Source organism: Lutjanus erythropterus, chromosome 4 (assembly GCF_056507025.1).
Source record: "Lutjanus erythropterus isolate fLutEry1 chromosome 4, fLutEry1.hap2, whole genome shotgun sequence".
NCBI classification, from domain to species: Eukaryota; Metazoa; Chordata; class Actinopteri; order Lutjaniformes; family Lutjanidae; genus Lutjanus; species Lutjanus erythropterus.
The window spans coordinates 35,680,924-35,695,390 of NC_139320.1; the positions used below are offsets into that span (position 1 = coordinate 35,680,924).

At 39.2% G+C, this 14,467-nt stretch overlaps 1 protein-coding gene across 8 annotated transcripts in view; it reads left to right on the forward strand.

Annotated features, from left to right (window-relative positions):
* LOC146328799 (muscleblind-like protein 1) overlaps positions 1–14,467 on the forward strand; it is a 103,932-nt gene that overhangs the window by 32,163 nt on the left and 57,302 nt on the right. The gene's annotated exons all lie outside the window — the stretch shown is intronic.

Consider the following 14,467-nt stretch of genomic DNA (forward strand, 5'->3'; position numbering starts at 1 on the left):
TACAAAGAATCCTTGACAAACCATTTCCTCTAAAAAGGGTTCTTCAGAAACAGATGGTTCTGTGTGTAATCTCAGCTTTTAAGGAAGAACCCTTTTGGATCTCTTATTTCTAAGAGTTTAGTAAGTTGCAAGGAAACAGAAGTGATTTTGCTGCCAAGTGAGATGTTGTTTCTTGAGGTTAAGCCATGTCAAGGGGATAAATACGTATCCGTATAAATACTTTTTTGAGCGTGTGTGTGTGTGTGTGTGTCTTGGTAAGCTGAGATGAGGCAGTAATCACATTAACATCTGTGAATCCAGCTCAGAGTTTCCTTCACTGGCACATAACTTGAGTGTAGCAGGACCGTCAGTTGGCACGTCGCAAAAGTTTCTGTGTGATCGTCACATCAACAGGCTGGATGGGAAGTATAGAAGTAGGGCAGCGTTCTCTGTATTTCATGTTTGTATGTGAGTCTGCAAGTGTATGTCTGTGTGTTATTTTGAGGTCATGCAGCACAGTGGGGTGTTCTCAGAAGGCTCTGTAATTTACTGTCTATTTTTGCCCTGGCACTGGGACAACACACTCCCACTATGCAGCTCTCTGTTAGAGGTGGGAGGGGGGGGCAGAAAAATCAAAGAAGAGAGAAGATGGAAAGAGGGAGGAAAATAGAATGGCCTGGGTCGAAAAGTTGTGAAAGAGAGAAAAATATATATTAAGGAATATATTCCAGGGCGCTGCACATTCATTGTGGCAAGAAATGTTTACCTGACGCTCAAAAGCACAGCTGATTAGAACGTCTATAGTGTCAATGAACTAGAACCGAAGGTCTTAAAGTTTTTGGAAAAACTTCAACAATAAATCCAAGTGAGTTAGATTCTTTTGTCATTTTGTCATGATATGTCTCTAATCAGTTGGATGTAGGCACTTCCTGGATTGGACAGAACATTGCCAGTGATCATAATCCTGGCAATCATTAAAGCTTCTTTCAAAATGCACGGAGCAAACACAGAAGTCGCTGGAAAGTAGTTGGGGTAGATTATGAGCACCGAAACAGCAGGAATGTGATGGCAGAGACCTGGGTTTGAGCATCAGGGCCAGGCCCCGAGACTTGTTATCAATTTAGATCTACGTATAATTCATGCAGAAAACCATGAATAAGTAGTTCTTCATAAAATCTTACAAATTCTTTTTCAAATTCAAAGTGGCTTTACTGGCATGATAAAATACAGTATTGCCAAAGCACATTGTACAAAATGAAACAAGAAAATAGCAGTAACACACAATGTTTAAAGTGCTAAGCTAGAACACGAAACTGTGCATAACTGATAAAAAGAAAAAATAATAACAATAATAACATTAAGCAGTATTTGTGTGTGTGTGTGTGTGTGTGGCAGGTGAAGACATTCTGCTGCGAACTTGCAGCTCTCTTTATGCTCCTAATAGTGTTGGTAGTTGGTATTTTGTCAAATTCAGGATGTTTGTTTTTAAATTTGGGGAAATATGTAATTCGAATTTCCTCATTTTTTGAACATTCTGTGAAAAAGTGCAGTTCTGTCTCTGCTTTGTTTTCTTTGCACAGCTGGCAGAAGCGTTCCTCTTGGGGGAGCCATGATTTTTTTGTCTCAGCCCTTCTCAATGGCCGGGCTGAGGCTAACCATTACTGACTTTGATGTGGAAAATATCTTATCTCTAAGTAAAGCTAAGCTTGTGGTGAACTTTATATTAGCTTCATGAACCATGTGATTATCAGTTAAAGGTGTGAGGAATCAATTGAGCTGTGTGTTTGGCTTTGTTTGACGACCCAATATTTAATCCACTGAATAATTCGTATTGTGTAATAATTCGGACTGCAGCTCAGTTGGTAGAGTGTGTGCCTCATGTACCAACAATAATAAAAAAAAAAACAATGGAAATAATTTGTCTTTTGGTACATGGCTATTCCTGACTAAACCCATTTTTTCTGCAACTTTGCAAGTTCATTTGAGATTGGGCTTTTTAGAACCTACTTAAACAAGGTTTTTATGCTCAGTATCTTTTATTAATCAAACCTGAGCAAAGCATCAGAAATTATCTTAAGACTACATTCAAGTAGAAATGTAATGAGGCCCTTGATTGAAATTTTTGACTTTGCTTTGCCTATTAGCATGTAAATATTTGCTAATGAGAGCTAAACACACAGTAAGATGAGGCTCATGGCAGGCATGGAATTAGGTTTTTTAGGGAAAAGGCTACTTTGGCCTTTGATAAATAGAATTTTTTGGGGAAATCACGGCCAAAATGTAGAGCACCAAGGCCAAAACCAGTGGCGCAATAACAATGAATGATAATTACACTGTATTGTATGAAGACAAAACATTAATAGTACAGTTAGCTAATAATTAGCCTGATAAAACATGTCAGTAATCAATACAGACACATATTATTAGACTATAAATCATTATTTAAACTGATAGCTAACCTTAGTCAATGCTTACTAACTTACTTACTTGTGTTCCTGTAGCATAGTGGTGGCAAAATGTTCAAAAATATACAGTATTAGCAATTTAAATGAGACACAAGCTTCTAGTACTCTCTGGGGAATCCACACACCAAACTTATATTGTTCTTTATTGTTTCCCTTATTGATACTACACCAAATTTCTCTGTGAAAAACGTAGGCCTACACAGGTTTTTTGGCATGCAACTGTTTTATTATCTACAAGTCTTAACACAGTGAAACAGAAACAGAGTAGAAAAAAGACTCTCTTCCATAACTCCTTGTTGCACGCTTCCAGCAGGGGGGACACAATCAGAAAACCAAACCAGCATTGATAAAAGAATTGATAAGCTCGGAGGCATATGTTTCCAATCGCTGAGACAATTAGGAGCTGGTTCTCAACTGGAACCAGTCCTCGATTCCCATCCCTATCCCAGGCCTTTTCCACCAGCACGGAACTAGTCCTGTTCCAGTTGAAGCACCTAATTTTGAAGTAGTTAAGATATTTCAGTCTGGGGCAAAGCGATGGACTGACTGGCCAACAGACCATTCATAGAACCACGCTGCCGGTGAAGAGATGATAAGGAAATAAAGAGACCACTTTATGGACTATAAGCAACACATTAAATCCCTTAAGTCATAAACACGTGGTAGACAGTTCACGGTTGTGGATGCCCATACACAGAGTGTACAGCTGGTCACACTTTTAATTTATCAACAACAGTGTGAGTTTGTAAAGGGGTCAGCTGTGGCAGCATGTGTCATGGCTGAGCGCCAAACACAAACACTGGCCCTCTGTGATATATAGTACTATATTGTATATGAAGACAAGTACATGTGCATGCACTGAATGTAGATATGCAGAATGCGTGCACAACACACTGTATTTTACATTGTGGCATTTCAGACAGCTGTCTTATTATTCCAGATGCTGTAAATGTGTTGGATCCAGCGATATCAGTCAAGTCAATCTGGGTATTTTGGCTCAAGTGAGCCCGGTGATTCTGGATCTGAGTGTTCTGTCTACCGTGTTGTGCACATGTCCTGTAATTTGTCTCCTATCTGATTGGCAAGCAGGGTGTTATTCAGTGTAACTGGAGACCAGAGCTGGAAGTCAGTCAAGCCAGTCCAGGCAACAGCTTACCTTGGTTTATAACTGGGAGGAGGAGGGGTGGGGGTGGCGTTCTTGTTAAGCCAGGCAGTGTGTTATTACAGTTGCGGGCTGCTTGGTTGGAGCTGCGATGACTCGGGTGGGTTTGGTTGGTACAGGTAAGACAGGAATGGGTGGTGGTGGTGGGGGTTGGAGGGGGTACCTTCCGGGGGCATCGCATGGATCATGAAAACAGACAGGGAGACTGAGCCGGAGAGGGCGAGAGCAGGCGCAGCAGGGAATGTGCGAGGAAGCGTAGCACTATGCTCAGAGCCCTTCCCTGCTCTCAGTGCCAGGGCATTCCACAGTCTACCTCCCTTCCCTGCATCCATGACAGAATGATAGATCTGCTTTATCTGCAGATGAATTCATAACACACAGCTAGGCATGGAGAGAGAGGGGTGAGGGGATAGGGAAGGACAGGCGGGAGGATATGGAGAAAAAAGGGGAGTAAAGCGATGGATGTCAGTACACGTGGCCTCGCACTCCTGGACAATTTGGCATCTCACCCGCCCTTCATTCCTCCTGAAATGCAGGCCGGCAAAGAGAGGGAGGGCCTGTAGCTGGAGAAATAAAAAGTCACATGAGTGGCTATCCTTTGCTTTTTCCATCTTTAATAATTATACTTTGTTCTGCATCTTTTTTAAAATTCTTAAATCACAATTTCTTGCCAGTTGCACTGTACATGTTGATGTCTTTGTCCCTTTCTCTCATAAACTTCATTCAGTTATTCAGTGTTATCTCAAAAGAGAAAAGGTGGTTGTCAGCTGTGACTGTAGTGGAAAGTTCCATTTGATGGGTGGCGTTAACAGAGAACGGACTGATAGAGCCGAACAGGAAATGAGTCAGAGGGAGCGACTCTGTAGGATTGGCCAGTATTACAGAAAGACTGACCCTCTCAGTGTGGAATCACAGTTGTGAGGAAACTGTCTGGGCACACGGCACAATCTCAGAATTATTTCACATAGTGGATATTTATTCATTTAGTAGAATAATTACAGGTAAAAAAAAAATGTGGGTATTTAGTTTGATGGAATTGAATGGGTATAATTAGCATAGCTCAACCCCTGCAGTATTTCACCGGTCTGACAGCATAATTTTTGTTTTAATCATCAACCTGGGCATAAATGATGATGATGATAATTTGTTATTGTTGGATAAAGTCAGACATTTTTCTTCCAGCGTAGCCACTCCAATTGCAACATCACAGAAAAGACAAAAATTAAGGCAAGAACCAGGCACTCAACATAACATTACAGTCGCAGAAGAGAACATTCAGGGCCCTTCAGCATATGTTTAATCTGGGATTAAGCTTTATATTTAATATTAGGATTTATTGGTGCACAAAAGAGTACCGAACAATATTCACTGTTCAGCACGTGGTTGGTGTCAGAGACCATGCTGTTGGCCAGTCTTAATATGTTAGTACGGTAGGCTGATTCATAAAGTTTCTCAAGCAGTTGGCCTACAATCTTGAAGCAAATTTTTATTTGGTGGGACAGTTTCGGCTTTAAAGTTATGGCCAAACACAAGAACACGAGGGTTGTGTAACAATAGAAATTTTCTCACAAATCCAGCCGCCCCACATGGCAATGTGATTTGGGCAGCAGAACTGTGTACCACATTGTCAAAGGATGTGAGAGTTGGTGGCAGTGATGCACGTTTAAGCTTCTTTGCCAACCGCCTCAGACGAAGAGATCGACAAGAAAACACAAAGGAGATTCACAATGGCGAAAAGCTTCCATTTTTTTTAATGTTAGTTTTATTCTCTTGAGTGTTTTGTTGTCTCCTATGAGGCAGTTATTTTATGATATTGTGATGTATCAGCACCGTGATATAAAATTACATATACAGAGAAAGACAGTTTTGGCCATAGCTCCCATCCCTAACCTGTACCATGTAGTGTTACAGTAGTGTTGAACACTCATAATCATGTAAAAAAAAAATAAAGAAAGAAAAAATAAAGGGAGAAATTGTCTATTCACCCCAAAACACTTCTGTCTTTTGTCTTTTTGCAGACAAACTCATTGTGTTCTTGCAGGATGACCAATCATTACAGCCAGAGTCAGATGGTAAACCTAATACATCTTCTTCTGAGAGCATTTAATCAGTCCACTTGACCACTTTAATCGCACCATGCTGGTTACTTCACTGAGCTATTAGAACTGTATTATCAGAATATTTTAGAATATACTGATTTGGTGTATATGTATAGAAATCGTTGGTATAGAAAGTGAAAATAATGCCTGGACTCATGCGTCTCTTGGGGACTGCTTGCGACACCTGTCAGGTGGATGGATTATCTTGGCAAAGGATAAGTGCTTACTAACACAGATTTTAATAAATTTGAGAACCAAATTTGAGAGAAATAAACCTTAAGTGTGCAGTGAAATCTTATCTTTTACTTCGACTTATGAAAAAGTGTTGAGTTTATTTTTGCTGAGTATTTATGTTTTCCTGGCAAGTAATTTTTAGTCATTCTAAAATTGAAGATACAGACAAACAACCAATGTGCACTTGCTGGAAAAACTGTCTATAAATAGGGAAAAATAAGAAACAAACGGGGTATTTGCTTGTCCTTTTGGCTCCTGCTGCAGGAATTCAGCAGCTTGTTGCTATTAGCAGCTGGAGACAAAAGCCGGTTTCATTGTAAGAGAATAAAAAGCAAATCTGGGGGTATTTAGGCTGACGAAATACAATAAACTCACCATCGAGCTGTGATAGGAAACAGGTGAGAGTGAACCAGAGAGCCACGGGAGCTCCACAGCAGCATGATGGACTGGCTACTGATGACCATGCAGAAAGAGTCTCAGCGGGTTCAATTTCCAAGTAATTTCTCCTCATTAAGATTTTCATCCTTCCTATTGACATTTGAATACTTCTTCTCTGGTGGAAAATCTTGTCATTATTGGAATCCACTGTAACCGTGCAAAGCTGATGTTCTCTATGAAAATAATAAATAAGACTGTAATACAAACACGATTTTTGGGTGGGTGAAACTCCCCGGAACCCCTCTAAGCTGCTAAAATGGTACATTGTTTGAAGTTTGAGGATAGTTACTCATTTGTTAAATAATTTGTACAACTGGGAATATATTAAATCAAGAATGCAGAGGAAGACAGTTGATTTTATTTTCAGGGAGTGGCTCTTATAATTGCACTCTTCTTATCGACAAATACATTTTATTTTTGTGCTGAGTATGTTTTAGCTTTAAATAGAGATTGTTACTTACTGTTTACATGCAGTCTAACAAGCCCACTCAGGATTTGCCAATTTACTTATTTACTTGTTTCAAAGAAAACAACATTACATGAAAAACTTCAAAGCCGCCGTGGTTATAAATTTGTAGTGATTACATTATATTCTTAAGGGGAATTCTCTGTGACTATAAATACTGTGGGTACATTTTCTGCCTAGTTTTTCTGGTTTTGTCTGTTAAACCTGAGAGATTTTGAGAGAAAATGTGTTGCAGGGACTTGTTTTTGACTGTTTATTTGAATTTTTCCCCTGAAAGAATCAAAGAATTTCTTAATTTTACTAGAATTCAACCTCAGTGTCCTCCAGCCCAGAATCAAGAGCATAATGTTCTACTGAGAATTGGATTAAATTAGCATGATGTTTAAAAATGCAAACACAAAATGATAACAAAAAAGTTCCCACTACAAAATTATTATTATTAAACTGTCATAACCAGTTACAATAGATGTTAGGCATTCAAAATGCATTTTTATTGTAGGCGTGAGCGTTTTCTTCTCAAAGCCTTACCACAGCGTTAACCTCCAACTAATTCTTATTTGTAATTTTGATGCATTTAACTCTGATGTTGAGATAACTTACCCTGTAGATCATTATACTGTAATTTAATTTGTGTTATTCACAGTGCAGGAATGCATTATTCCCACAATCTCACTCCCACAGTGTATTGTGTATTTTTTATTGAATTTATGAGTTAGTTAGAATCTGGGCTCCACCTGATCATCTGATGTACGATAATACAAATCCCACGGTACTTTTGTGTTTGAATTCACAATCACATAAAATATTCACACACATGTATCTTACTGAAGTGAAAGAACTGATGGAGAGATAAAACAGCTGAAAATGCATATTTAATTTCTCCAACTTATCTTTTCAATGACTGAACTAATGACAATGGAAAAGAGTCCATCACTGTTGATCTTCCAGACTTTAGTGTCAGTTCTTTTGAAGCGTATGGGATGTCAGTCAGAAAAATCAGTTGGTATGCTGTTCTCTGAAGTGTGTGCTTTTTGTGTTTTAGAGGGATTTCTTTATCAAAGGTCATACAACGTAGATATGTTGGGTTTTATTGTGCTTCTACATGCACGTCCCACAGATCATCAGTAGAACTGGTACCAAAGTCTGGCACCCAGCAAAAATAATGTTAGTATATTCTTTAGTGATGTCTTTTGCAGTTTCCATATGAACTACCATACAGTTGAACTATACCTTACCTCTCCATTCACTGTGTGAGAGGTATGTGCCTTCACTTAACTGTCGAATATTCGGTGTAAAAGTGATCCCAAAACTTGTGACTTCAAAGTGGAGTACACAACTGTACGATTTGAGCCCACGTTTTAGCCACATGAATAAGCCAAATTCGGGCAGAATTTCAGCTTTGTCAGGTGTCGTTTGCTGTACTGTGTACAAAGGGGGGGAGTGAGGACTGATTAACTTCTCTTGAACAGTCGTTGGCTGGTTAGACGAATTTCTGACATGTCAGAAATTTTGGTTGGCTGTTTCAGGCTCTCGCACAGTGGAAGCAGAGCTACAAGGTGATTCCCAGAGGTCAGCGGAGACACACTGTGCCTGCATAAAATGGCAAACAGAGCATCTGAAATCATGGTGACATGATGCATCATGTGAATTGACAATATATGGACGTTAAACCGTATCTTACGTTCAATTCTCGCTAACTGCACAAGCCACACACACCTTCCCCACCACCTGCATATCCACATACACCAATGATTTTAGCATTACTGCTAGCAAATAAACTTTTACCTGCCTCACAGCTTTCAGAAAAAATGTTATTGAAAATTGCCAATAGCTGGAATGGTCCGCAGGGACTGACGCGCCGTATTATTTTATATTTTACATGTACAGTGTGAGCACTCAGGTCATGGCTTGACAATTGGACTGTACAGTGTGAGCACATAAATCGTGAGCTTTGGCTTTACAGCAGGAGTTGGAATTAACAACATTTCTAAAATAGTACAGTGTATGCCCAAGCTTTAGAGGTGAACCAGGTAGCAGGTTTAGGTAACTGTCTGGGGTCGCGGGGTCAATATGAGAAGCAGTTAAAAGCTTTTCGTATTTGCTTTATCATCCTAATCCCACTCTCTTTCTCACTCCGTTTCTCGCAACGGCATCCATGCACTTATTTTAGGGCCGTTGAGTAAATTAGGGTTAATACAGAAATCCGTCTACCACTAACAGGTTCGAATTACTCTAAATTAGATATTTTGACTTGTAGTATCCAATTTGCTTTTTAGAAGTTAACAACCGGAGTAAATACAATATGTCACATTCTCAACAGTCTGTCAGTAATTAACTGTTCCCTCTTGTTTCTGAGAAGTATAATTTATTGTTGATTATTAGCTGTTTTATGCTAATTAAACAATCTGACAGCAGAGCAACTATAAAGTGTAGATTCTACTTCTTTGTATAGAGCCAGTGAATCAAGCAGCTATAATAAAGAATATGTGTGATAGAGAGCCACTGGTTTGATTTAACTGACTGACTGTCAAAGAAAGTCTATGGAATAAAATGTTCAGCAAAGACAAAAAAAATCTTTATGAAGTAAGTCGAAGTACTGAAATATTTTTGTCTCAAGTGCTTTCTGGCCAGTGTGGTGCCTGACTTTTATTAACTCAAGACAAATTTACCTTATATTTGGTGCTCCAGGGGTGTTAATTTCACACTCAGTCCACCTGCAGGGGCTTGAAGGTGACATATGAAGACTGGATCGCTGAGTTAGACAGGGTACAGTTGCCCAGGCAGATGCTGTTTCAGGCTTTTTGGTCATTTAGCAAAACACTTTGTCACTTAGTTGTCAAGGATGCTGCTCAGCTCCAGTTTGTTGGGCACTGCTCTTTCACACATAGTTTGTGGTAAATTAATTTGAGTCAACTCTAATTTTCACTATTCATACAGACAAGTATATTCAGGATCATTGTCATCTTGTGCATTTTCACACATGCCATAGCAACGCTGGAATAGATGGGGCAAGGGACAGTTTTCAACAGAAGAAGAAGATGAGGCAAGGCCGGATGTACGTGTACACAGATGCTTCAGCTTGTTGCTGTGATGTCAATGTCGTCCTCATATTGGTCCTGGTCTGTGAACAAATATATATAAATTGAGGAGCTGCAGTTTTCCAGATAGGAAGCACTTTTATGTCTCAACCATTTTCACTGAATCATTTTATATTCAAGGATTCATGATTTCCATGGAGTCGGGAAACAAAAAGTTTGCTTGTTTTATTACTTACTCCATGAGATTATTCTCAGGAATATGGAGGAGCTGTTTTTTGTCCGGTGCTTTTATAATGCATTTAATATTCAACAAGTTTTTTTTCCAGGTAAAATGATTTGTGATCTACTTAAATCAGAATCATGCATTTGATACTTTAAAAGGGACATTACAAGCATATTGGATGTCTGGAGTTGTTGTCGTCGTCTTGTAATTTGTTTGCTCGCTCCATGTGAAAGCGTCTTTTTTCAGATGGATGTAAGTCTTTATTCACAACACGGATGTTACGGCATTTACCCTGAAATATTATGAGGTATGAGGTGGGAAATTGGCGGTACAAATTTCCCTGAATATTCTGTAAATCCCTGCTCCCATTCATATATGGTCCCATTCAGGAAAAAGTCCTGAACATTTCAGGTATAGACTGCATATGTCTGCATAAATGCCTATGAAGGTGCTGTTATTGCTTGGTCTTAATTAAAACTTGGTGATATGTATGCATATTACAGTTACCACGCTCTTTTCAGTTGCATTATGCATTACATCATCCTAAAGGTGATGATTTTACTAGTAATAGCCACATACAGTATGTCCTTGAGAATTGGTGAACCTATTATTGCAATAACACAAGGCATGCTGTACTGTCATTATGGTGATGCTGCTGTGTATTATGTCCCCATAATCACTTTAAACAGCAGGTTCTAGTGTGTAATGGCTGTTATAAAGTGGAGCAAATGCCAGTATGTTTTTTAAATATTTCCTTAAAGCTGAATACGTAAGAAGCATAATCTCCCCAGATGCCAAAAAAGCATAGAAAAACAATTATCAGTGTGGCTGGAGTTTAGCTTGGGTCTGCACCAAGGTCTGATCTCCACTGAGTCCCTGTTATGTAATGACTCATCAAACATATGCACAAACACAGACATGTATACACAAATAAAACAAAAAGCATTTAACACACCTACCATTTGGGACATTATTAAGGAAGAACATTATAATCAAAACCAGATTATATTTGTTCGAAATTTGCTAAAGTTCCTAAATAATTAATAAGATTCAGATGATTCAAATAAAAAAGCAGATCTACAGCTTTTGTAAACTCCGTAATGTTCCCTCTCAAGCAACAGCGCTGAAGTACTATAAGGCACAATGTGTTGTGAAACCCCAGTGTTCGAATCAATATATGTTCAGAAATATGTTCGGGATATGCATTAAAGGTGCTATATATGACATTTACTGCCAAACACCTGCCATTTTAGCTCTGATTTCAAATGGAGACTCAAGGACTCAGGTGAAACTATAAACCTAGGCAGTGCCAATTAAAGATGGCTCATGATTCTGTTATCATATTGCCTGTTTCTCACCTAAAATATCTTCAGAAACACATTTAATGCCCTGTTTAGGTGTAATATAAGAACATTTCTCACTAATATGCCTTGTATGTGTTGAGGACAGAGACACTATCCAATATTGATCAAATATATGGATCAAGGTTATGTTATTAGATTGCTTATTTCTTGCTTTAAATGTTTTCAGAAACACATTTTAGTGTGTAACGTTTACCTGTAATGTAATCAGGCAGCTGCCATTTTGGCTTGAGACTCCCGAAACTCAAACTGTCGAACTAGGCAGAGTTGATCAAAGGTGGCTCAAGATTATATTACTATTCTTGTCTATTTCCTGCCTAAAATGTTTTCAGAAACATATTTTAGTGTCCTGATTAGCTGTAATGTGACGAGACAGCTGCCATTTGGGCTCTGTTTCAAATGAAGACTTCCAGGGCTCAGATGAAATGAGAAACTAGGCAGTGCTGATCAAATATGAATCAATATTTTGTTACTGCATTGCTTATTGCTCTCTTAAAATATCTCCACAAACATATTTTAGTGTGATGTTTAGCTGTAATACGAGATATACTGTGACCAGGCGGCTACAATTTTGTCTCTGGTTTCCAATGTAGACACATGAAACTCACATCAAACTGTCAAAGTAAGCAGTGCTGATAAAAGATGGCTCTAGATCCTGATACCGCATTGCCTATTTCTCACCTAAAATGTTTTCAGAAGCATATTTTGATCCACTGTGATACAATTACCCACCAGGACCTCACAGACTGCTCAGGATGCCATAACTCTACACAGCAAATAGTTGTTTGCTGACAAATTGTTGTGTATTGCACCTTTAATGTATACCACTGGTCACTGCATGTGAGTTATGAGTTGCACGCTTTTCCCTGTCAGAGTGATCAGTGTTGCAGGCTGCGTTTTGGAGAGTACAGCTTGCATACATGCACCCACAACTAGACATACATTCTCACGTTGCACAGACATATTCACTCACACACAGGCTAACCAACACTAGGAACCTATGGTGACCTACATATACGGTGCACTTCAGAGTCCTTGAAAAGACACGAAAAAACGTAGAGGGTGAGTGCAGGCAGAGGAGAGCAGAGAGAAGAGATAACAGGAGAATAGGTAAGGCAATATGTATTGAGATGAGAGCCCAGTAGAAAACAGAGGTAGAGGTGTGTGTGTGTGTGTGTGTGTGTGTGTGTGTGTGCGTGTGTGTGCAGTGCGCAGAGGGATGCAGTATATTGGATAAGAACTCTTTGAAAGGGAAACGTACTCCAACAGTGTTAATCTGCTCTGTATCTGTATTCTGCTGTCATGCTCTTCGCTCTCATCCTCTCCTCTCATTACCTCTGTTAATCTGTCGCTACTCAACCCATCCTACACCCCCCTCCTCCTCTCTCCTCTTCTTTTTTTTCTCTCTCCCAGGCATCCCAGACACTTTCATTTCCATTTCACACACACTGATTTTTATCTTTTTTCTTTATCGCTTTTCATCATATTTTGAGGAGATATTTGTCTGTCTCGGGCTTTGTTTTTTTTGTTTTTTTTAACGTGGCCAACCATCAGAAAGAGATGAATCATGCTTCCATGATGCTTTACTTGTCTAGGTTGTGCGTCATCAGACTTTGGTGTGCAGGGGGTCAGTAAGGTCTGTGCTTGGACTATTTTTGCACTATTCTGTTTAAATCTGAAAATGCTGTTTACACATATGCATCCACTCTGGGGGTTTAGGTTGTTGTGTCTATGCAGTCTTAACTCCATTGTTCTCTGAAACCTCAGATTTTCCCCATCAACACAACAATGTGAGGCCACTGGTTTTGAATTTATCCACTTCAGGGACTTGAAGAGTGCTGACTAAGGATTTACACAAGGTCCAAACAGGGAAAAAAAAATGCATTTTCAAATTTCTTCGAAATCTCTTCCAGTACTGAAGAAGGCCTACCTCACCTCAGGGTATCTCCTAGAATTATTGATTCAGAAGCAGTGCTCTCTTTTTTTCAAATTTAAAATATGTATGTGAATGTAACTGGTGGCGAAACACATAATTTCATATATTGTATATATGAAATATATTATATTACTTGACAAACAACCGAGAGTCAGCTTGTTCGTAGGAGATGCCCTATCAACTGGTGCACTACTGACTGGAGAACAACATAAACATTAATACAAGATATCACTTCCCTTATTTAACAAACCCACAGTACTTATTATCAAATATATGCTGATTGAGATGCATCATTTACAGGAGTTAACACAAATGTTTGCTGACCATGTACTCAGTATTTCTAAATTTTGGTGCAATGATTCAGACTTGTGCTGCTGATGTACAAGTATGATCCCATTATAAACAGTCAGGTTGTAGCTACTGACCCCCCTCTCAGCCTCACCGAGTCACAAACAGTTACTTCAGCTGTGACACAGGTCACCTTACACACAGAAACCTTTACAAAGGGCCACGATTTGAATGTGCTTCTAGTGAAAACTCCAGCGAGGGCACAGAGAGTCTGACAGCAGCTGCTCATTGTCGGTTAGTTCTGACCACCATGTCTGTTTCTGCTACACTGAGCACAGTTACACTTTAAATATCACTTACAAGTTTGGCATATCAGAAGAAACAACAAAGATATGTTAACTGGTGTTCTGACAAAAAGTTTTAGACTTTAAATCAAGCTCTTAGTCAATTTGGGAGTTTGAAGTGCATGTGTGTGTACACATGTATGAGTATCCTCTGAGCTGTTTTTGTAAGTGTGTTATTGGTGTGAGAGATGCTCAAAAACATTAGTGTTAGCAAGTGGGTGTACTCCCTCTAACTGTTATCATCCAGCACTCTGCAGATCCATTTATAGAATATATTTTTGGGCCTAACTAAACAAGATATACCATATCTGATTTCTCACATAGCTCGGCCTACACGGGACATTATGAAAGGAGGTTTTTATTAGCGCATCGCCATGAAGTAAGCAGGGGAACACACGGCCAGCAGCTATTAACTTTGTCAGGCTCTGTTCATG